Source organism: Aethalodelphis obliquidens, unplaced genomic scaffold, assembly GCF_003676395.1.
Source record: "Aethalodelphis obliquidens isolate GAN/ISIS:26980383/991018 unplaced genomic scaffold, ASM367639v1 scaffold5, whole genome shotgun sequence".
Classification (NCBI taxonomy): Eukaryota; Metazoa; Chordata; class Mammalia; order Artiodactyla; family Delphinidae; genus Aethalodelphis; species Aethalodelphis obliquidens.
In genome coordinates, this window is record NW_020837949.1 from 18,296,212 (window position 1) to 18,321,137 (window position 24,926).

The 24,926-nt window shown below is 45.1% G+C and overlaps 1 protein-coding gene across 19 annotated transcripts in view; it reads left to right on the top strand.

The window, feature by feature from the left end:
- Positions 1-24,926, top strand: part of SLC35B4 (solute carrier family 35 member B4) — a 179,869-nt gene that overhangs the window by 14,269 nt on the left and 140,674 nt on the right. For 8 of the 19 annotated variants that reach the window (XM_027101864.1, XM_027101865.1, XM_027101884.1 and 5 more), the window contains 3 exons: positions 5,382-5,623; positions 6,623-7,361; positions 12,109-13,385. The gene's annotated coding sequence lies outside the window, so the exon portion shown is untranslated. Of the gene's footprint in view, positions 1-4,293; positions 4,376-5,381; positions 5,624-6,622; positions 7,362-12,108; positions 13,386-24,926 lie in introns of all 19 variants that reach the window. The other 11 variants (XM_027101873.1, XM_027101870.1, XM_027101868.1 and 8 more) reach the window with 11 other exon arrangements.

The following is a 24,926-nucleotide window of genomic DNA, read 5'->3' on the forward strand; positions in this document are numbered from 1 at the left end:
GCTTAGAGGGAATATTTGTTGTTGTTCTGATGTGTTTTTCGTCCTCTGTTATAATCTTCGATTCAGATAGACAGTGACACAATGAGGAGCCTAGAATGAGGATTGCGTTTTGAAACTCTCACCCTCACCACAGGTTTTGGGGATACATTTTTGATAGAGTTAAAGAAGATGGTCCCAAAGCATCAACAAAGACCAGGATTAGTGACAACCAAGTCGGGAGGAGCGGACACACACGTCAGCGTCGTGGGGAATCATTCTTCTGCCTTCCCTCTAGGCCCTAACACAGAGCTTACGTATCCATGTAAGGAAGAGACCAAATCGATGATCTCCTGTGAGCCAAGCAGTTTTCATCATCTCATTTAATCCTCACCATAACCCTGTATTTTATGTCTCTCCGGAGGGAAAACGGCAGGCCTGAGGAAGATGAGAATCAGAGAGGTCGCTCCAAACCCCACACTCTTTCCACACACAGCATCATCTCTGTTCTTTCACTGATCAAACACTGATAACAAGGCATGTTTGCAAGCAATGCCACTTTGGACAAACCGATGAGGACTTGGGCCTCTGCCTACCTTTGGGCAGGAAAATATTGAGCCCCCAGCTGCCAAGCAGTGGACACAGTGATTCACTTATACTGTCAAGGGCGGAGCAGATTAAAAAATAAATGAGAGGAAGGGAAACGTGGGACTTTCTAATGAATGGGCAAACATAGTCCCATCAGCAACTAAAAGCAATGAAGCAAAATAGAGGACTTTTGAGTGAGCGAGGAGGAAGCCCAGAGGCCCACGTTGCTTTCAGTTTCCTAAGGACACCACCTGTCCCTCTCACACCTGCAGACCTCTGCCCCAAAAGGCACTGGAGGGGCGTCCAGCTGGAGCCACATGGGATAAACAAAACAGATGATGTCCAAGCTCTCTGTATCCATCCCTTATCTCTAATGTGGGTACAGGCAGGAGGGGGTTCCAGGTACAGATAGAACTTTAAAAGGGCTATATTTGGGAAGTACATAGTGTCATTAGGGGGACAATTAAAAGTGCATCTGATCTGGTAGGATGGAGTCTTGTCTGAGCAAAACCATGAGAAGTAACATGTAGAGACTGTTGAACTCAGGCCAATCCCGCAGAGGCTGGAGAAAGCACCCATGTGGTCCTGTTTAGGTGGGCAGCATATTTTATTTTAAATGCCTGCTGGGCTGTTTTGCCTCAGCCGTCTTCCATAAGCCTTCCACACATCCAGCTGGCCACCTGACCCCGCTATGGGCAGCATCTAAGACCGTATCACGCCCTTTCCCGAGATCAGCTTACGTTATTCACATCCCTTTCCTCTGCCTCATGGCAGCCCTACTCTCAGGACTCCAAATCTGCCTAAACAAGGCAAAAAGGGGGAAACTCAGCTAATCAGCGACCAGTTTGGGTGATGTGCAGCTGAGTAACTATTTGATCAATTCGCTTCATACTAAACTATGTATGTTAATGTCATTTAACTGCAGCTTGGAAGGGTTGCACTCTTTGGCCTCTCTATGGCCACTCATGAGCTGGGCCTTTGCTTCCATGTATCGGTCGATGGCCAAATCCAGATGCGGTATCACTGTGGATCCAGCCCACGTGTGCTGGGCACCACTGACACACTCCGTCCCTCACGTGCTCCCCTGGACAAGGGCTGCTCTGCGCCTGGCAGCCTTCTAGGCCCTGGAGGTCACCATGGTAGGCCCGACAAGGAGGCCTGTGCCTTCACAGAGCTTGTGTCCTAGTGAAGGGAGACAAAGAATAAGCAAACAAACACGAATCAGGTGGTGATGAGAGCCAGGATGGAAGCAGGGAAACGTGGAGGGCCTGAGCGTGACCACAGGATTGGCTGAGAATGGGGGGATCTCTCTCTCGAGGAGCCATGCAGAACTTCCCCAGTAGCAGCCTTGCCTGGATCGACTCAGCGCTGGTTTCTGTAGGAGGAAAACCAAGGGACAGGCACCAGGGAGAATGGACGATGTCATCGCTTCTTGGTGATGCTGTAAGACCCTGGGGTGAGGAGGTCTGAGAGCACCACCGCTCTCTCGCCCTGTGGAGAGGAGGCTAGAGATCGATCGGGGCTGATCCTCTGCTTCCCTGCCTCACAGACTACTCCAGGGCCAGCCCTTCCCTTACAGGGGACAGAACTGAAGCTGGACAGGCAGAGGGCCTTCTCACATCACACAGCTGCCCATCACTTATCTGTTTTCCATTCCTCCCCGGGGGGGGGGGGCCCCTTCTTTCCCGGAAAACTTGACAATAACTTTTTTGTTCTCCAGATTGCTGGCTCCCCTCCCCCCCACCCCCATACACGGCAGTGCTTGATTGGCTTGGAAGAGAAGATTTCTAATGATAATTTTGATGCAGCCCATAATAGGAGGCAGGCCTGTTGCCCTGCATTGGGAAGTGCAGCAGGACCCTAAGTGTCACGATAGCCACCACTTACTGAAGAGCTCCTGTGACAGAGGACTGCGCGTGAGTTATCTCACACCTTTACATCCACGCTTCAAGTTGGGACTCACCTGTGAGGAGTCTGAGGTTAAGGGAGGTTAAGTAAGTCACCTGAAGCGCACACGGAAGTAGTAGAATTGAGATTTGAACTCAGACCTCTTTGACTCCAAAGCTTTGTCTTTTCTCCTACAGCGCGCCAGGGAGAGCGCTGGGGAAAAGGCGAGTAAGGAATTAACCTGTAAACGTTACTCAAGATATCAAAGCTCTGCGACCACATTGTCACGGTTCTCTGCAAGTCGTGCGCTCAAATGTTGGCACCCAGCGGCCCTGCACCCATGGCCCGCTGCTCCGCTCCCACAGGACGGCCTGGACACCCCGCTTGGGCCCCGAGCTGGCGTCTGCTGGCCTCCAAAACGGCATCCCTAGAACTCTCCCTCTCTCTCACTCTATTGCGGCCACACGGTCTTTCTGCTGTTCTTTGAACACAGGAGGTACACGCCTACCTCGGGCCTTGCGGATTTGTTCCCACAGCCTGGGGACAGATTTTTACCCTAGAAATCCCTAGGGCTTGCCCCCTTGCTGTATTTAGGTCTCAGCTCAGATACTGCCTCAGAGGAAGAAGCCTTTTCTCACCGTTTGATGGAAACCAGCCAGCCCCTCCTTTTCTCCCACTTCACTCTGCTCCAATTTGCTTCCTAACACTTTTCATCACTAGCTATTATTTTTTAAATTAATTTATTTATTTTTGTCTGAATTGGGTCTTTGTTGCTGTGCGCGGGCTTTCTCCAGTTGCAGCGAGCGGGGGCTACTCTTCATTGCAGTGCGAGGGCTTCTCATTGCGGTGGCTTCTCTTGTTGCGGAGGCACGCAGCCTTCAGTGATTGTGGCACATGGGCTCAGTCGTTGTGGCTCACAGGCTTTAGAGCACAGGCTCAGTAGTTGTGGTGCATGGGCTTAGTTGCTCCGCGTCATGTGGGATCTTCCCGGACCAGGGCACGAACCTGTGTCCCCTGCACTGGCAGGCGGATTCGTAACCACTGCGCCACCAGGGAAGCCCCACTAGCTATTACTTTATAACTTTTCAATTATGTCTTGAGTGCCTGTCTCTTCTGCTAGAGCATAAGCTCCCTGAAGGCAGGGATTTGATATATCATCTTTTTCCCACCATGGGATCCACGAAGATCCGCAGCGCCTAGTATTCTGCAGACTCGACAGCTGCCTGTTGAACGAATGAATGAGGAGCAGAAGGTCATTCTCCCATGAAACACGACGGGTTCTGGAGAAATTGAAGCCTTTTTGGAGGGAAACAGCCCCAGTCACTCTTTGGCTCTCCGGCTGCAGTGGGAGACCTGTGTTCATGGCCTCATTCCTCTCCTCAGAACCTCCTTCCAAAGTCCACCTCTCAGTGCCACCTGGGAAGCCCGGTCCCTGGATGCCAGCCTGCGGCGGGATCTCACCTGTCTCTGAAGCCTTCCCACCCCCACCCAGCTCTTAGCTTCCTGTTCTTCCCGCCCACCACCCTGGCAAGGGAGCTGCTTTCCCAGCTCCTGCTTTGGTTCAGGTCAAGACCAGCTCCGAGAAACGTGCGTCCATCCTAGACAGCTTTGTTCTCAATGTCCATCACTGATAATGAGGAGGTACAGCCCCACATGGAAAGGCGGGAGAGGGAAGGACGGACCAGAAAGAAGCCATGTGGAGGTGGACTGCCCCTCGTAGACTCTTAGGATTTTTCCTTCTCCAGCTAAGAAGGTGGAGTCACACTCTACTCCCTCCCTGGGGGCAGGGGTCGGTCCTGATGCGACCCCTTCACTCTTCAGGTTTCCTATTTTGGTCTCCAGGTCCCCCTTTTCAGAGGATGGTTCCTGATGACGGCAAAGTCACGACAGACTCCATGTCCTTCTCCTTCAGGTGATGTCAAAGGTGACATTGGGGCTTCCCTGGTGGCGCAGTGGTTGAGAGTCTGCCTGCCGATGCGGGGGACGCGGGTTCGTGCCCCGGTCCGGGAGGATCCCACATGCCGCGGAGCGGCTGGGCCCGTGAGCCATGGCCGCTGAGCCTGCGGGTCCGGAGCCTGTGCTCCGCAGCAGAAGAGGCCACAGCAGTGAGAGGCCCGCGTAATGCAAAAAAAAAAAAAATAGGTGACATTGAATGAATTAGCAAAGGAGTCTTTTATAAAGCTTCTGATTCTGAAATGGAATCATTCATAAAAGACTGAGCAAGATAGAGACCAGATAACCTAGTCTTCTCGGTTGATTAATGAGGAAACAGGGGCACAGAGATCCTAGTTGTCATGGAGCTGGTGAGGGGCACAGCTAAAGACTTGAACTCTCCTGACCTGCTGTCCAGCCCAGCTCTGAGGGCCCACCAAGATGATGCAAAGACAGTGTCTACCCGGTAGGAAGTCTCGTTTCCAGAATGCACATGGGTTCATTCAACCTTGCAAATAACTCCCCCAAATGGTCAAGGCTGCAAACATACCCCATCAGCCTAAATTGCTGCTTAAGGATCTGCCACATTTACTCCAAATTTTCATCCTCTTCCCCCCCTTCATTTCCTTTCATACTCTTTTCAAACCCACCCCCCTACGCCCAAGCTTTCAAATTACTATTTAGAGTTTAGCGTCAGGCCCTCACTTGTACCAATTCAAGACTTGTGTCCATGTGACACCAGTTTATGGTTGGAGGTTATTTCTTCTCCCAGGGTCAGTGCCCTTCTCTCCCCGCAGCTTCCCCTAAGGTCAGTAACTCCTGGGAACTCTGGCTCTTAATATGTGAAATCCTCTCCCCCTGGCAGTGTGTGAAGAGGCCATTGAACAGATGGCCTCACATGGCTTCGCTTCTACAAAGCCAGTAATAAATTGCATTCCTGGAAAATCTATATTTCAGTAGTCACACTATTTACTTTTCTCATTTATTAATCCTATTAGGAATATTCCCTCCAGGAGAAGAATAAAGGTGAAACAAAAAAGCAAGACAAATGGACAACTCTGAAAAAAACACCCCATTCAAAGGCCTGCTGTTTCCCTCGGGCACTAGCTTATGTGTCACCTGTGTGCAAAAAGGACGTCTGACTTGTTGCAGATATGAGAACATCTGCTGCTCAAAGTGGCTTCTGAATCTCCCCACCAAGACCCTGTGATGTCCCAGCCCATGGAGTCCGTTTTTCAAGGTAAGCTGCCGCAAACGTTTCTTTAACGTTTTGGCAGTCGCCCTATCCCACGTTACAGGAAATGTTGAAAAGACAAAATATGGTTAAAAAAAAAAACCAATGGAAGAGCAAGCAAGCAGGGGCTGTTTAGTTGGCTGGCTGGTGATAATAAGTGTGCAGTTGGCTAAACATTGACCTGAATTCATCAGCAACACGTTGAATGCTACTGCCCTCATTTTAGCCCCAAGCCTGGCACTCAGTAAGCCCGGGATTATTGCTAGCCCACGCGCCATCATCATCTGTGGAGGAAACACAGCTCATCCTTAGGGATCAGCTGCCTTTTCTGTTAAAGCGTCCCGGCATCTGTGCCTGCTCTAAACTCCTGTTCAATGGGGCTCCAATTCTTCTCCCTAATGTTTGTTAGTTCTCTGCCTATTTTATATCCCTCATTGGATTGTTAGCTCCACAAGAACTGTGATTTCTATTCACCCTTTTTACGAGTCCCATGGCATTCAGTAGGGGCACGATAAATAAAGGATGCAATCATGGAGGTTGGCAGCCGCCATATTTTTTGTTTCTTTGTTGGTACATTAGTTTAATTTCTGCTTCCTAACTCTCGTATTGTAACTTTAGAGGTGGGAGAAAGATGCTATAAACCAGATATGCATAGGGAAGGGAAATTCTTTTTCTCACTTGCCTTCATACTTTAGCCTTCTTGGGTTTTGAGAGAATGGAAAGGAACATGGTAAAAAAAACAAAAAAATCAAGAAATGCAACCCATTCTTGGAATATAAAGTGGGGGCATAGGTTTCCAAAGTTACAATATTTTCACCTCTAAGATGAATTCCTATTCTAAGTACCTCACAGGGCTATCATGAGGCTCAAATAAGATAATACGCATTTGAAAGCTCTTTGCTAGTAGGAAAGCATGATATGGGTGTAAGGTATTATTATCCCTTTAATCTTTCTGTTCTCATAATGGAGAAAATTTTCCAAAGACAAATTGCGAGCTCGTTTCAGGCTCTCAGCTGCCTCTTGTTACATCACGTCCATGACAATTAATGCTGCAGAAGAGTCTGGCTGAATTCAAATAAACAGCACGTGAAGCACATTTGTCAGTCCTCTAACACTGCTGAAATCAGTGGGATTCTCCCGCAGGCCTCTAGGACTCATCGTGGGCTGAGAACACCACAGATGCCATTCCGGGTAAGACCTTAATTTCACGCGGTCCTGTTTTCTGCCCTTACCAGGCCACCAAGGCTCGTTCTGCAGGAGACCGTGGCTGTTCCCTGGGCTCGTAGAACACAAAGTCCCCAGAAGTGAATTTGGAGAGCTCTGCCCAGACCCTCCGCCCCCTTTGGGACCGAGGGACCCGCTTCCCCAGCTGCTGGGAGTCGTGGCAGCTGATCCCTCTTCATTAAGTCCTGATCTGGGCACAGCCCTCAGCCTGAGAGTCCCTGTTCCAAGGCCACATTCCCTCCCATACCCGGTGTCTCGTCAGAGTGGGGAGGGGCAGGATAAAGGGCTGGCTCCCTTGTCTCAAAGTGGGACAACTGTGAAGGGCCATCCCTCTCCAGAGCTCCTGATAGGAGCCACTGAGGGCTCTGGGGCAATTTTATTGTCACCCAGCTTCTCCCTTTTCCCAGTCCTGTATCCCTCACCCCTCACAGGTGTCATTCTTGAAAACACTCCCTAATAAATCTCCTCTGTGCTGATCTCCAGGCAACTCTACCTATGAAACGGCTCAAACAGTTTTATGGTGAATGGGTTACTGGTCTGCAGGGATTGGTCCTCTCAGCCCTTGGAGAAGCTAGGTGGGTCTCACGTCAACCCGTGTCCCCCAGCGAGTTGCCTTGTCCGTGAGCCGCATTCTCTATGTACCCTACATCGCCAAACAAGCCTTATTTTCTAGGTCCTATGATGCTAAAAAGGCTGGGAAGCACTAATGGAATGTGTAGCATGCTCAGAAATTAATATCTTTTAATATAGTATGGTTGCCTTTCCGATACCCATTCCCTCTCTTCTTTACTAATTCTACCGTCATTTTAATTCCAGGCTGTTGTTTTCTCAGCCTAAAAACAAAGCAAAACGAGCTCCCCACATTTCCAGCCTCCTCTGCAGCCAGGGAGAACCACATCCGTAGTTCTTGCCCAGCAGAGAGGAGCGGGCATTTGTCAACCCTCTACCTTCCCCCACAAGGGCATCTCCTCACTTGCTTTTTTGGTCCCTTCTGTGTCTTCCTGCCTGGAACAGGGATGGGAGGCTGATGAGCGAGAGGAGACCCATGTACTAGTGTATTCATCATCTATTGCTGCACTAAAACATTTACCCCCAAACTGGAAGCTTTAAACAAACATTTATTATCTCACAGTTTCTGTGGGTCAGAAATTATAGGGGAAGGGGTCATTTTTATATATGCTCAGGGTCCAACAGCCTATAGGTGGTATAATGTGGGAGGGAACTACACAAGGCTGTAAATTCCAGGAGGCAGGGATCACGAAGCGCCCTCTTGGAGGCTGCCCAGTGCCATCACCAGCTGTGGCCCCACGAGACACAGCCATCCAGGTGCAAAATATACTCACTCTCCCCCCAAAGCTGCAGATGTCTCATCCCACTGCAGCATCAACATACAGTTCAGAACCTCGTCCTTTAAGTCAGGTCCAGGTGTGGATGAGGCCTGCAGCTCCTCCAGGGTGGTTCCACCCCGCATCCCACGCATTCTCTATGGCACAGCATTTCAGCCTCAAGCCTCACACATCGGTGTGTAAAGCAGAGGGGAAAAGAATAATCTGGTTGTTATTTCAATCCTCTCTCTTCCTCCCCATCCATTGCATGCTAAGAATAGAGGGTGACTATATGAACCTGTACACACACACACACACACACGCACACGCACATGCACACACACACACACTTCCCGCAAAGCACATTGTGAGAAATGGTGCTCTAAGCAAATAGGCAAGACAAGGAAGAGGGTGCTCGAGCAGGAATGCCAAAACTGATGTGTATATATATATATATATATATAAATGTTGAGCCTTCTTTTAATTTATTTATTTTTATTTTTGGCTGTGTTGCGTCTTCGTTTCTGTGCGAGGGCTTTCTCTAGTTGTGGCAAGCGGGGGCCACTCTTCATCGCGGTGCGCGGGCCTCTCACTGTCGTGGCCTCTCTTGTTGCGGAGCACAGGCTCCAGACGTGCAGGTTCAGTAGTTGTGGCTCACGGGCCTAGTTGCTCCGCGGTGTGTGGGATCTTCCCAGACCAGGGCTCAAACCCGTGTCCCCTGCATTAGCAGGCAGACTCTCAACCACTGCGCCACCAGGGAAGCCCCCAAACTGATATTTTTGTGATGAGAACAAGACTGTGATCAGAAATGCTGCTCGACAGTGGCTGATCCGGCAGAAACCAACCGGGGATCCAAACTCTTCTTCAACCCTCCCCGAAGCTCCCCATAGAAAGTGGTGATGCAGCAAGAGTGGGATGGGACGGGAGATGCTGGCAAGTTTAGGACTGAGGCGGTAAGAGTTGGGAGCAGGAAAGGAATGAATAGTAGAGAAGTTTCTCGGGCGGTGCGCCCTAGGTTCAAACCTTCCGAGGTGTTCTGCAAAGCCCTTTGCAGGACACAGAAACACCCCTCGGTGAGACTATCTTTAGTTGCTGAATTGTTTAACTGTGACCCGAGGTCCTTCTTTCCTCTCTCATTGACGGCACATCTCCGGCATTGCATTAATTTCTGATAACTCTCTCGGGCACGGCCAGCCAAGCACCTTCTTCACTGCGCTGTCTGTGTGAAAAGCCACACCTACATGTTCTCAGAGGATGATTCCAGGCACAGATATAAAAGCCAGCCCTGAATACCAATCTGCTGGCTTTGCTGTCTGTGCAGATATTCCCAGAGATTCAATCACTCTCTCCGTGTTTTTAAAGTTCATTCTACAAAATTAACGTTAATAACGAAATGAAACTCACTTGTGTTTTTCAACTGAGGCCACCAAACCAGATTTGAGGTTCAACCTTTTTCATTCTGTACCCAAGGAGGGAAAATTTAAGAGCATATAGCCAGTAGCTAGCATCAAATCACCTTGGCTATTAGTCTCTATCTGATCCTGGTCCCTCATTTCCAATAATTCCGCCTGCTTTGTTTCATCCGGCCACGCCTTTGCCGTGAGCCTCAGCTCCAACTGAATCCTGGCCTTGGTTTCAAGGACTTCAGCACATCCAAGAATAGGATAACACCTTATCCTGTATCCTCCGAGGACTGAGGTCCCATTTTGGAACCCAAATCCTTGAAGGGAATTGTTGACTTACCTGGCAAAAGTCCCCCCGCTCCGGTGCCTACTTGTTCCAGACTTGGAATCTGAGTTTGTTGGAATCCTAACTGTTCCCAGGTCAAGGTCGGTGGTCTTTCAACCACCTCACAAGTGTCCCTCACTTGTCTGACCACCTGTGAGAAACGTGGCTTTCACAGCTGAAAGGGACTTTAAATGTCATCTAGTTCAACCACTGCAACCTATCTTGCCTGACAATAAACTCAGGAAATTATTCAAACAACTCTTCAGATTCAGAGCTCTCCCCTTGTCATGCTGAATAAGAATGACTTAAAGTCAAATATTTCAAAAAATTTCTCTCTAATGCCAAGGGCCAGGGCTGCCTTGGAGGTCTAGGGATGCTACTGGGTTGGCCAAAATTTTCGTTCAGGTTTATCCATAAGATGCTACAGAAAAACCCAAATGAACTTTTTGGCCAACCCAATATTTTTCAGATTGTTTTAATAACCGTCTAGCTAATGGGTAGAGGAAGCCTGGCCATCATGGTCAGACACATGGAGCCAAGTTTCAGACAGCAAAGAGGGGATGGGCGTGAAGGGGAGGCAACCCCACACTCTTTGGACTTCTATAGCCATGGCCAGCTTGTCCTCTCTGAGATGGGCAGGGACACCCCAGCTGCACCTAATTCAGTCCTGGGATGAGGCCGTCTCCTCAAATACTGTGGACAAGGCTCTTAACTAAAGAAGGAAGACAACCTTATGGGTTTCAGCTTTGCAGTTTGGGGATGATCTAGGAGTATGTGGACCTGCACTGCTCTAGATGGCCCTTTAAGATAAACAACAGCTTTCCTGACTCATGGTCAGCTCAGGAGCTATGGACAAGCTGTGCAAACAGGCCCCCACCTCCACCCAAAGCTTCAGAGCTTCTTTGCAACTCAACGACTCTCCCAGAATAGTCCTTGTAGGCTGCCCCTCGTTCAGTCATAGAGCTCAACACCGGTCCTAGACCCTGTCCTGGTCCCCATTTGTCTGAAATTGCACCCTTACAGACCAGCCAGGTCACAGGACCCCAGACAGGCTAGATGGCCATACTCATTAGGGGAGGCTGGAGTGTGGGCATACTGCATTTTGCAGACGTGGAGAAAGCCCAGTCAACTAAGTCTGGGAAACCCATGAAGTGTGGCAGATTTGGGGCAAAGTAGAATCAACAGGGACAAAAATAATTCAGAAGACACCCTGCTGGGAGCTCCAAAGCTTCTAAGAGGAGGCTGCCTGACTGCACCAAAATCAACTTGACTGTCCTGCAAGTCAAGGGCACACTAGGTCATGGTGATGGCAATGGCTGGGCAGAGGAAGAAAGGCATAGAACCACACGACTCCGAAGCTTTGGCTGGGCCACTTCTAGAATATTTATAGAAGCAGGCAGTTTGGAGGTATCTAGCCAAATAGTGTCAAATTACTTAGTCATTCAACTACATGTAAATATATCCCTGGGAAGGGATGGGGTTAACCCAAGACATTTATAGGGGTTGGGGGAGGGGCGGTGAAACTGTGCAGCTCTCAGCCAGTGTGTGGCCTGTCACACAGAGAGCCCTGATGTCTGGGGGCCAGAAAATTCCAGTGGAACCCCAAGCACGGGGGAGACTCCGCAGGGCCTTCTGAGACCCATGGGCGGAGCACGCTCCTTCCCACCGCTGGCACGAGCAGGGCGTGGAATCGATGGGTCCCTCAGATCCGCAGAACGTAGCAGGGAAAGGCGATTCCAGAAGGAGAGAGCAGGCCTGATTAATGCACTGCAGCCTTTGAGAAGATTAATGTGTGGACAAGGGGAAACCAACGAATGTAATTTATTTAGACTTTCAAAAAGGCTCCACACTAAGGGCTATTTTTAAAAGTCACCGTGGAATCTCGGTTTTAAAGGACTAGCTTTTTGAGGTTAATGTCAACGAGACACCCACATTTTCCCTCTGCTCCTGCCACAAAATATGGACGAATCACGACTTTTACCCCGTGGGGCATTTCCAAGCAGATTCCTACCTCCTCTGGCCCCTCCAGAAGTGATTTTCGATAGCTCCCTTATGAATTCCCATCTGGTTCCTCTCTTAACGCTTTCCACCTAATCTTGATATCTTAGTTAACAGTGATAATGCATGTGTACAATTTATAAATAAATATACATACCTTGGAGTATATACATAGCGCTCTCTCTATATGTATGTGTATATCTCGTCCCCCAACAGACTGGAACCCACCTGAAGACAGGGGCAGAGTCTTCCCATTTTTGCATCCCATCAGCCCTCTGACTGGGGTTCCCTCCCCCTGAATCAGAGAAGACACTGTGACCCCAGACCAGCAATCTTAACCACTATGGTTTACGCCTGGGGCTACGTCCCAAGTGCCTCAAATTCAGCATGGTCAGCCCTGCAGCCCTCATCCCCAGCCCGTCACACAAGCTGATCTTCCTGTGCCCGCTTTTGGTTAGTGGCATCGTTCCCCACCCACCTGGCGGTGCCCACTTCTCTTCATCCTCACTGCACCCACCTTAGCCGGGGCCCCCACTGCTGCACCTGTATTCCGACACCTTCCCACTGGCCAAATCCTTCAAAGGCCAGTGCACAGGGCTCTCCATGTCTGCTCCTGATTTCCCCGTTTCCCCTCCAGCCTCACCTTCTGTCCTGTGTGTGCAGAGCTGGAGCCGCTGCCAGGTGGGGGCCCCTGCAGGTCCTTCACCCACCACGATAACTCCTACTGTCCTCCTGTGACCTTCTGCTCTTCCTCGCCTTGCTGCTTCCAGCTTCTTCCTGTAGTGAAATCCTGCTTGTCCTTTATATACCAACTCAGGTGCTGTCTCCTCTGAGAAAACTTCTCCCAACCCCCGGTCTGGGTTTATTGTGTTTCCTACGTGCTCCTTCCTCCAACTCAACAAACGTTTCTCAAGCAGCTACTATGTAACAGGCATTATATTAGGCGAAGGTGATAAACCCACCCTCACAGAATGAAACATGGCTTACAGAGGTTCCTGCAAAGAAGGAACAGATTGAAGGTAATGCTAATAATGTAAGTACAAACGAATAAGAATTTTCTTCTGAACTGACATTGCCTCATACAAGCTCTTTGTCAACCACATTTTGAGATAAAAACAATGATTTAATCAGACCTGACAAGAAAACTGCCAAAAGAATACAAAACTATCACCAAGCCTTCTTGAAATATGGATTTGCGTCCTCTGTCGTTAAGGGCAAACCTTGCCCTATTTATAATTCTCATCTCGATATCTTAGTTAACAGTGATAATGCATGTGTACAATTTATAAATAAATATACATACCTTGGAGTATATACATAGCGCTCTCTCTATATATAGATATAGATACAGGAGCCTAGAAGATTTTGCTTATTTATTTGTTATTTTCTAGTTAAGGTGTACAATCAAGACTTCAGAAACCATTTCATTCAAGAACTGAAAGAAGACAATATGGTAGAACTGGGGAGTAGAGGAGAGAAATTAATCTAGCAAGGTAAGCGGGCACATATTTCTATATTAGTACTTATCATACTATTTATAATTGTTTATTTTAGGGATCCTTAACCTGGTATGTAGGGTTAAATTATACCCAATAATTTATGTGTATGAGTATTTTGTGGAGATGATGCATAACCTTCATACAATTCTCTAAATGTCTATGTCTTAGTAAATGTTAGCTATTGATTTAGTTAATGGTCTGCCTCTCCCAACTAAATTGTGTTCCTTGTTGTCAAACACCTCATCTTTATGATCATCATAATAACAGGTATGAAACAGGCATTCAATAATTATTGGATGAATGAACGATTTACTTATTGCTTTCTCTTCCAGCATTGGAAGACAAAGACACCAGAAAACCAGATGCAGACAAAAGCAGTTCTTTCTCATAGAAAGAGAGTTTTGTAGGTTTTATTCAATACACGCTTACATAGCACTTACTGTGTTCAGAGACTAGTCTAAGTCTTTGAGCAATATTAACTCCTTCAGTCCTTGTAATTAAACTGAGGAGGAAGGTACTATCATGGTCCTACTTCTTGGGTGGTGAAGCTGAGTCAGAGAGGTTAAGTGGCTTGTTGAGGGAACACAGCTGGTAAGTGGCAGAGGCAGGGGTCAAACCCAAACAGTCTGGCTGCAGAGTCTGTGCTTGTGACCACCACACTGTGGCATAACCTGCATGTCAGCTCATGGGTAAAGTGTCATGTCATCAGAAGATACTCCGTGTAACCTGCCAGCAAAGGCACCTGCCGTACCTCCCTTACTCCGTGGCAAAGAATGCCCTTCGAAAACAAAGTAGGAAAAAGCAGGGCTAGGTTCAAAGGGCTGGGGTTCCTACAGCTATGAATGATGGGGCTTGAGTGGATAGATGTACTTTGTAAGATAGCAAACTGCTGACAAAGTTGTGAGATAATATTTAACGTTTGATTGTGGAAATTCTCAAACATATCCAAAGGTGTAGAGAAAAATACAATGACCCTCCAAGTACCCCTCACCCAGCCCAACAGTTACCAACACGTGGCCAGTCACATTTCATCCGTACTCTCACTTGCTCCCCCATTTTATTATTTTGAAGTAAACTCCTGATATTGTGTGATTTCATAGTGGGACTTTAAAATATTGTACTACTCACTTAGAAACTGTCTAGCATTGGAGTCAGGAGACTTGAGTTTGAGCCTTGCCTCTAGAACTTTCCAGCTGTGTCCTTGGGCAATAACGTCTCTGAGCCTCAGTTGCACAATCTGTAAATTATGGATGATAATACCTGTCCCACTGCATAGTTTTGAGGGTCAGATAATTCAACACACGTGAGAATAATTTTTAAACAGTAAGGTCTTAATTGAACCTCGGTGTAACTCTGCTTCCACCCTGCCCCACCATGAGAACTGTGATGGTTAATTTTATATGTCAACTTGGTGAGACTATGGTGACCAGTTATTTGGTCAAATACCTGTCTGAATGTTGCTGTAAAGTATTTTTAAGGTGGGATTAACATTTACAATCAGCTGATTTTAAGTAAAGCAGACCACCCTCCATAATATGGGTGGGTCTCACCCAACCAGTTGAAGGTCTTTAGAGAAGACTGAGGTTTCCCGCAAAAGAAGAAATTCTCCCTCCAGATTGTAGCATAGAAATTCTCCCTGGTTTTTCAGCCTTTGGACTATAGGCTGCAATGTTAACTCTTACTCACACTTGCAGCCTGCCACTCGACTATGGATTTTGGGCTTGCCAGCCACACTGTCATGTCTGACTTCAAATTGGGATTTGCCAATGGGAGTCAAGAGCAGGCAATTGGAGGGAGAGAGAGGTTGGTGTTTCTCCTCATAGGTTGTTCCAAGCTGCTCTTCCAAAGTGGTCTTCTCCACTGTCAAGGTTCAGTACTGCTTCCTCTCCTCCCCTCCAGGTGATGGGGTGACAATGCTCTCCCCACATTGTCCCCAGCCCCAGGTACTATCCCTTGTGGTTTCCTCACACTGTGCCCACACTTTTGCAAATAGTCCCTTTATTAAACTCTTCTCAATTACCCATTTGAGTATGCCATCTGTTTCCTATAGGGACCTCGAGTGATACATATGGTAGAGAAAGCAGTTTAACAGACAATCACATGCTAGGTATGTGGATTAAACAAATTCACTAAGAATTCCATTAGGAACACTTCAAGTGCTCATCAGCATCATTTCTCCGGAGTCCCCAGACTGCCATGTTCCAAGCTCTCCAGCTCTCTGGGAAACTCAGCGCGTGCCTCCCCCACCCACTCCCTCTCCAAGGTGTTCTTTACTGGGAGCTGGCACTCAGATACGTCAAGTCTGCCCTTGACCCTTTACTGCATCTTAGCGGGGGGGAAACCAACTCCTCCCCTTTCCCACAGCATCACTTCATCTCCTTCCTTCCACGCCAGCTGCATCCTCTTTCCCCATCCTCTGAGCCTTACTCCCTCTGGGACCAGCTAGCCCACAGCCTCTGAAACAGCTCAGTCAAGGCCAGAGTTCCCCATCAATGCCTCATGATCGCCTCCCCAGTTCACCGTCCCTCACATACACGTACAAATACAAAAACACTTTGGTTATTTAGGTTGCTACTGACATTTTTCTTTTAGATGTGGTGACTCAACAGTTCAGCCATTTCTACAGAACTACACGGTTAATTTCCATGCAGAGCTAATTGGATATCCTTTCATTTCCCCACTAGTCCCCTAGCCTGGCTCCTGCCACCCCTCACTCCCATAAATATTTATAACTTCACTCCAAATATTAGCAGTATGTTTTGAAAAACACATCCAGTTATACCAGGAATCTGATATTACATTCGAAGCTAGTCACAGCCTTTCCTTCCTTGACAGCTTACTTTGAAAACTGGAAAACAAGCTTTCCTTTTTATAAAAAAATTAATAAATAAAAAAACACAAAAACTTGACCTCTATTCACCAGCACAACAGTGTGTGGAAATTTTGCTTTAAATAATTAAAAATATTAATAAACTACAAAGCAAGAGATATCCATTTTAAGGAGACATTGATACAATGTAGTGATTTTGATGTTCCCCTGATTTCATTAAAATGGGATTACGCGTGGGTGGGTGTGTGTAGCCATAAGAACAAACTCAAAGACCAAAAAGTACAAAAGCTGTTTGGAAGCTAGTTAAAATGGCCTTCAGGTTTTGGGGAGCAGCAATAAAGTCCACACCATCTCCCTGCCAACCGCCCTCTCTGTCACAAACATGCAATTTGGATTCAGCCAGCGTTTCTGCTTTTGGACTTTATTACTCAGCTGGTGAATGGCCCCTGGACGTGAACATTACCCACCTCAGGGTCATCAGTCAGCAGGGCTCTCTTTGACATCTTTCTCCACCCAAACCTCCATTAGACCATGGCACCTGGAAATGGGGGAGCTTCCCCGAGCAAATCCACCCAGCCCGTGTGGCCAGGGAAGGCTCTTCTACTCAATAGTGGGGAGAAGTAGTGTGGGACAAGGCTGAGAGTCTCTGGGAACCAGGCCTGCTGGGGACCACAGCAGGGACCCAACCCCCCACCCAGCCTGACCCCCTCACCTGGCCTCACTCCCCACCTAGAAGAGGTGGCAGAAACCAGAAGATCCCCACAAGCTTCACAGCTTTTAAGAGGCAAGTAGCTCTTCTTTGTCCTCATAAGCCATTAGCCTCCACGCCTTGGGAGGCACTTAGAAACAGTAGGTGAGAAGTAAAGAAATACGCCCAGACCTTCCCCTTCTGCACACACTTCACTATCCTGCTCTCTAAACTCTTCTTCTCCAAACCTGCCTCCTTCACTCACTCCACCGTTTCTCTCAAATCCACTTTGAAAGAGGGTATCAAACAGCCAAAGGAAAGAAAGAGGTTTTGCATGGAAATGTTTGTCTTCCACATTTTCTCTCTGGAATTAAACTCCAAGGCTGTGTGATGAGTGTATCTGTTGGGATGTTCAGTTCTTTCTACTACTCTGTCTTTGCGTGTCTTAGGAGGGGCCTGGGCTTCAGGATCAGGTAGATCTGGGTGCTGTTAATTACTAGATGACTTTGCAATAGTATTTAACCTTTCAGGGTCTGCAGTTCCTCATTTGTCAATAGGGCCTCATAAGGGGATAATTATGAAGATTAAGTTTAGTTAATGAATACAAAGAAACTATGGGCAGAACTTAAACTATTTGGGGTCTTCAATCACACAAAAGATACCGTTACAGGGGCACAGAATTTGCATATTCTTTTCAGATGAATAGTTAAGGCCCATTCTGAATGTAGACAGTATGAGGCTTACCAAGGGGGAAACCCCAGCCTGGAAACTCTGAGAAACAGGCAGAGCGGCTTCACCCCAATACTCCCATCTCCTAGGTTTCTAAACTAAATCTCTCCTGAGAATTAAATTCTCCCCTTGAGTGTGCGTGCTCCCAGCTGCACTGGGCCCCAGTGTCTTCTGTTATTTAAATGGATCAGAAGTTCAAACGCGGACACGATCCTGTTTCTGTGTTTAGCTATGACACTTCTTCCCACCAAGTCTGCAGGACTTGCGTCAGGTCTCCCGGTTCCATTCTTGTCCCCACTACAGTCTGCACTCACAACAGTGAGAGGAAATTTCTTCTTTTTTTGTTTCTTTTTTTTTAACATCTTTATTGGAGTATAATTGCTTTACAATGGTGTGTTAGTTTCTGCTTTATAACAAAGTGAATCAATTACACACATACATATATCCCCGTATCTCCTCCCTCTTGCGTCTCCCTCCCACCCTCCCTATTCCACCCTCTAGGTGGTCACAAAGCACGAGCTGATCTCCTGTGCCATGTGGCTGCTTCCCACCAGCTATCTATTTTACGTTTGGTAGTGTATATATGTCCATGCCACTCTCTCACTTCGTCCCAGCTTATCCTTCCCCCTCCCCACGTCCTCAAGTCCATTCTCTAGGAGGTCTGCCTCTTTATTCCTGTCCTGCCCCTAGGTTCTTCATGACCTTTTTTTTTTTTTAGATTCCATATATATGTGTTAGCATACAGTATTTGTTTTTCTCTTTCTGACTTACTTTACTCTGTATGACAGACTCTAGATCCATCCACCTCACTACAAAGAGTTCAATTTCGTTTCTTTTTATGGCTGAGTAATATTCCATTGTATATATATGCCACATCTTTTTTATCCATTCATCTGTCGATGGACACCTAGGTTGCTTCCATGTCCTGGCTATTGTAAATAGAGCTGCAACGAACATTGTGGTACATGACTCTTTTTGAATTATGGTTTTTCTCAGGGTATATGCCCAGTAGTGGGATTGCTGGGTCATATGGTAGTTCTTTTTTTTTTTTTTTTTTTTAACATCTTTATTGGGGTATAATTGCTTTTCAATAGTGTGTTAGTTTCTGCTTTATAACAAAGTGAACCAGTTATACATATACATATGTTCCCATATCTCTTCCCTCTTGCGTCTCCCTCCCTCCCACCCTCCCTATCCCACCCCTCCAGGCTGTCACAAAGCACCGAGCCAATATCCCTGTGCCATGCGGCTGCTTCCCACTAGCTATCTACCTTACTATGTTTGTTAGTGTGTATATGTCCATGACTCTCTCTCGCCCCGTCACAGCTCACCCTTCCCCCTCCCCATAACCTCAAGTCCGTTCTCTAGGAGGTCTGCGTCTTTATTCCTGCCTTACCCCTAGGTTCTTCATGACATTTTTTTTTTCTTAAATTCCATATATATGTGTTAGCATACGGTATTTGTCTTTTTCTTTCTGACTTTCTTCACTGTGTATGACAGACTCTAGGTCTATCCACCTCATTACAAATAGCTCAATTTCGTTTCTTTTTATGGCTGAGTAATATTCCATTGTATATATGTGCCACATCTTCTTTATCCATTCATCCGATGATGGGCACTTAGGTTGTTTCCATCTCCGGGCTATTGTAAATAGAGCTGCAATGAACATTTTGGTACATGACTCTTTTTGAATTTCGGTTTTCTCAGGGTATATGCCCAGTAGTGGGATTGCTGGGTCATATGGTAGTTCTATTTGTAGTTTTTTAAGGAACCTCCATACTGTTCTCCATAGTGGCTGTAACAATTTACATTCCCACCAACAGTGCAAGAGGGTTCCCTTTTCTCCACACCCTCTCCAGCATTTGTTGTTTGTAGATTTTTTGATGATGGCCATTCTGACTGGTGTGAGGTGATACCTCATTGTAGTTTTGATTTGCATTTCTCTAACGGTTAGTGATGTTGAGCATTCTTTCATGTGTTTGTTAGGAATCTGTATATCTTCTTTGGAGAAATGTCTATTTAGGTCTTCTGCCCATTTTTGGATTGGGTTGTTTGTTTCTTTAATATTGAGCTGCATGTAAATTTTGGAGATTAATCCTTTGTTAGTTGCTTCGTTTGCAAATATTTTCTCCTATTCTGAGGGTTGTTTTTTCATCTTGTTTATGGTTTCCTTTGCTGTGCAAAGGCTTTTAAGTTTCATTAGGTCGCATTTGTTTATTTTTGTTTTTATTTCCATTTCTCTAGGAGGTGGGTCAAAAAGGATCTTGCTGTGATTTATGTCATAGAGTGTTCTGCCTATGTTTTCCTCTAAGAGTTTTATAGTGTCTGGCCTTACATTTAGATCTTAAATCCATTTTGAGTATAATTTTGTGTATGGTGTTAGGGAGTGTTCTAATTTCATTCTTTTACATGTAGCTGTCCAGTTTTCCCAGCAACACTTATTGAAGAGGCTGCCTTTTCTCCATTGTTTATTCTTGCCTCCTTTATCAAAAATAAGGTGACCATATGTGCATGGGTTTATCTCTGGGCTTTCTATCCTGTTCCATTGATCTATACTTCTGTTTTTGTGCCAGTACCATACTGTCTTGATTACTGCAGCTTCATAGTGTAGTCTGAAGTCAGGGAGCCTGATTCCTCCAGCTCCGTTTTTCGTTCTCAAGATTGCTTTGGCTTTTTGGGGTCTTTTGTGTTTCCATACAAATTGTGAAATTTTTTGTTCTAGTTCTGTGAAAAATGCCATTGGTAGTTTGATAGGGATTGGATTGAATCTGTAGATTGCTTTGGGTAGTATAGTCATTTTCACAATATTGATTCTTCCAATCCAAGAATGTGGGATATCTCTCCATCTGTTGGTATCATCTTTAATTTCTTTCATCAGTGTCTTATAATTTTCTGCATACAGGTGTTTTGTCTCCTTAGGTAGGTTTATTCCTAGGTATTTTATTCTTTTTGTTGCAGTGGTAAATGGGAGTGTTTCCTTAATTTCATTCCAGGTTTTTCATCATTAGTGTATAGGAATGCAAGAGATTTCTGTGCGTTAATTTTGTATCCTGCTACTTTACCCAATTCATTGATTAGCTCTAGTAGAGTTCTGGTAGCATCTTTAGGATTCTCTATGTATAGTATCATGTCATCTGCAAAGAGTGACAGCTTTACTTCTTTCTGATTTGGATTCCTTTTATTTCTTTTTCTTCTCTGATTGCTGTGGCTAAAACTTCCAAAACAATGTTGAATAATAGTGGTGAGAGTGGGCAACCTTTTCTCGTTCCTGATCTTAGTGGCAATGGTTTCAGTTTTTCACCATTGAGAACAATGTTGGCTGTGGGTGTGTCATATATGGGTTTTACTATGTTGAGGTAAGTTCCCTCTATGCCTACCTTCTGAAGGGTTTTTATCATAAATGGGTGTTGAATTTTGTCAAAAGCTTTTTCTGCATCTATTGAGATGATCATATGGTTTTTATTCTTCAATTTGTTAATATGGTGTATCACATTGATTGATTTGTATATATTGAAGAATCCTTGCATTCCTGGGATAAACCCCACTTGATCATTGTGTGTGATCCTTTTAATGTGCTGTTGGATTCTGTTTGCTAGTATTTTGTTGAGGATTTTTACATCTATGTTCATCAGTGATACTGGCCTGTAGTTTTCTTTTTTTGGTGACATCTTTGTCTGGTTTTGGTATCAGGGTGATTGTGGCCTCATAGAATCAGTTTGGGAGTGTTCCTCCCTCTGCTATATTTTGGAAGAGTTTGAGAAGGGTAGGTGTTAGCTCTTCTCGAAATGTTTGATAGAATTCACCTGTGAAGCCATCTGGTCCTGTACTTTTGTTTCTTGGAAGATTTTTAATCACAGTCTCAATTTCAGGGCTTGTGTTTGGTCTATTTATATTTTTTGTTTCTTCCAGGTTCAGTCTCAGAAGGTTGTGCTTTCCTAAGAATTTGTCCGTTTCTTCCAGGTTGTCCATTTTATTGGCATATAGTTGCTTGTAGTAATCTCTCATGATCCTTTGTATTTCTGCCGTGTCAGTTGTTACTTCTCCTTTTTCATTTCTAATTCTATTGATTTGAGTTTTCTCCCTTTTTTTCTTGATGAGTCTGGCTAATGGTTTATCAATTTTGTTTATGTTCTCAAAGAACCAGCTTTTAGTTTTATTGATCTTTGCTATTGTTTCCTTCATTTCTTTTTCATTTATTTCTGATCTGATCTTTATGATTTCTTTCCTTCTGCTAACTTAGGGTTTTTTTGTTCTTGTTTCTCTAATTGCATTAGGTGTGAGGTTAGGTTGTTTATTCGAGATGTTTTTTGTTTCTTAAGGTAGGATTGTATTGCTATAAACTTCCCTCTTAGAACTGCTTTTGCTGCATCCCATAGGTTTTGGGTTGTCATATTTTCATTGTCATTTGTTTCTAGGTATTTTTAAAATTTATTTATTTTTGTCTGGGTTGGGTCTTCGTTTCTGTGTGAGGGCTTTCTCTAGTTGTGGCAAGTGGGGGCCACTCTCATTGCGGTGCGTGGGCCTCTCACTATCATGGCCTCTCTTGCTGTGGAGCACAGGCTCCAACGTGCAGGTTCAGTAGTTGTGGCTCATGGGCCTAGTTGCTCCATGGCATGTGGGATCTTCCCAGACCAGGGCTCGAACCTGTGTCCCCTGCATTAGCAGGCAGATTCTCAACCACTGCGCCACCAGGGAAGCCCCCTAGGTATTTTTTGATTTCCTCTTTGATTTCTTCAGTGATCTCTTGGTTATTAAGTAGTGTATTGTTTAGCCTCCATGTGTTTGTATTTTTTACAGATTTTTTCCTGTAATTGATATCTAGTCTCATAGCATTGTGGTCCAAAAAGCTACCTGATATGATTTCAATTTTCTTAAATTTACCAAAGCTTGATTTGTGACCAAAGATATGATCTATCCTGGAGAATGTTCCATGAGCACTTGAGAAGAAAGTGTATTCTGTTATTTTTGGATGCAATGTCCCATAAATATCAATTAAGTCCATCTTTTTTAATGTATCATTTAAAGCTTGTGTTTCCTTATTTACTTGCATTTTGGATGCTCTGTCCATGGGTGAAATTGGGGTGTTAAAGTCCCCTACTATGATTGTGTTACTGTCGATTTCCCCTTTTATGGCTGTTAGCATTTGCCTTATGTATTGATGTGCTCCTATGTTGGGTGCATAAATATTTACAATTATTATATCTTCTTGTTGGATTGATCCCTTCATCATTATGTAGTGTCCTTCTTTGTCTCTTGTAATAGTCTTTGTTGTAAAGTTTATTTTTTCTGATATGAGAATTGCTATTCCAGCTTTCTTTTGAGTTCCATTTGCACGGAGTATCTTTTTCCATCCTCTCACTTTCAGTCCGTATGTGTCCCTAGGTCTGAAGTGGGTCTCTTGTAGACAGCATATATACGGGTCTTGTTTGTGTATCCATTCAGCCAGTCTATGTCTTTTGATTGGAGCATTTAATCCATTTACATTTAAGATAATTATTGATATGTATGTTCCTATTACCATTTTCTTAATTGTTTTGGGTTTGTTATTGTAGCTCTTTTCCTTCTCTTGTGTTTCCTGCCTAGAGAAGTTCCTTTAGCATTTGTTGTGGTGCTGAATTCTCTTTGCTTTTGCTTGTCTGTAAAGGTTTTAATTTCTCTGTTGAATCTGAATGAGCTCCTTGCTAGGTTGAGTAATCTTGGTTGTAGGTTTTTCCCTTTCATCACTTCAAATATGTCCTGCCACCCACTTCTGCCTTGCAGAGTTTCTGCTGAAAGGTTAGCTGTTGACCTTATGGGGATTCCCTTGTATGTTATTTGTTGCTTTTCCCTTGCTGCTTTTAATATATTTTTTTGTATTTAATTTTTGATAGCTTGATTAATATGTGTCTTGGCATGTTTCTCTTTGGATATATCCTGTATCAGACTCCCTGCGCTTCCTGGACTTGATTAAGTATTTCCTTTCCCATATTAGGGAAGTTTTCAACTATAATCTCTTCAAGTATTTTCTCAGACCCTTTCTTTTTCTCTTCTTCTTCTGGGACCCCTATAATTCGAATGTTGGTGCATTTAATGTTGTCCCAGAGGTCTGTGAGACTGTCCTCAATTCTTTTCATTCTTTTTTCTTTATTCTGCTCTACAGTAGTTATTTCCACTATTTTATCTTCCAGGTCACTTATCCATTCTTCTGCCTCACTTATTCTGCTATTGATTCCTTCTAGAGAATTTTAAATTTCATTTATTGTGTTTTCATCATTGTTTGTTTGCTCTTTAGTTCTTCTAGGCCCTTGTTAAACGTTTCTTTTATTTTCTCCATTCTATTTCCAAGATTTTGGATCATCTTTACTATCATTATTCTCACTTATTTTTCAGGTAGACTGCTTATTTCCTCTTCATTTGTTTGGTCTGGTGGGTTTTTACCTCGTTCCTTCATCTGCTGTGTGCTTCTCTTTCTTCTCATTTTGCTTAACTTACTTTGTTTGGGGGTCTTCTTTTCTCAGGCTGCAGGTTCGTAGTTCCCGTTGTTTTTGGTGTCTGCCCCGAGTGGCTAAGGTTGGTTCAGTGGGTTGTGTAAGCTTCCTAGTGGAGGGGACTGGTGCCTGTGTTCCTGTGGATGAGGCTGGATCTTGTCTTTTTGGTGGGCAGGTCCACGTTCGGTGGTGTGTTTTTGGGTGTCTGTGACCTCATTATGATTTTAGGCAGCCTCTCTGCTAATGGGTGGGGTGTGTTTCTGTCTTGCTAGTTGTTTTGGCATAGGGTGTCTAGCACTGTAGCTTGCTGGTAATTGAATGGAGCTGGGTCTTCGTGTTGAGATGGATATCTCTGGGAGAGCTTTCGCCGTTTGATATTACGTGGATCTGGGAGGTCTCTGGTGGACCAATGTCCTGAGCTTGGTTCTCTCACCTCAGAGGCACAGGCCTGACGTCCGGCCAGAGCACCAAGACCCTGTCATCCACATGGCTCAGAATAAAAGGGAGAAAAAAAGAAAGAGAGAAAGAAAAAATAAAATAAAATGAAATAAAGTTATTAAAATAAAAAGTAAAAAATAATTTTTAAATATAAAAAAATTTTAAGTAATAAAAAAATATAAAAAAGAAAGAAAGAAAGAAGAGAGCAACCAAACCAAAAAACAAATCCACCAATGATAACAAGAGTTAAAAACTATACTAAAAAAAAAAAAACGGACAGACAGAACCCTAGGACAAATGCGTAAAAGCAAATCTATACAGACAAAATCTCACACAGAAGCATACACATACACACTCACAAAAAGAGAAAAAGGGGAAAAAAA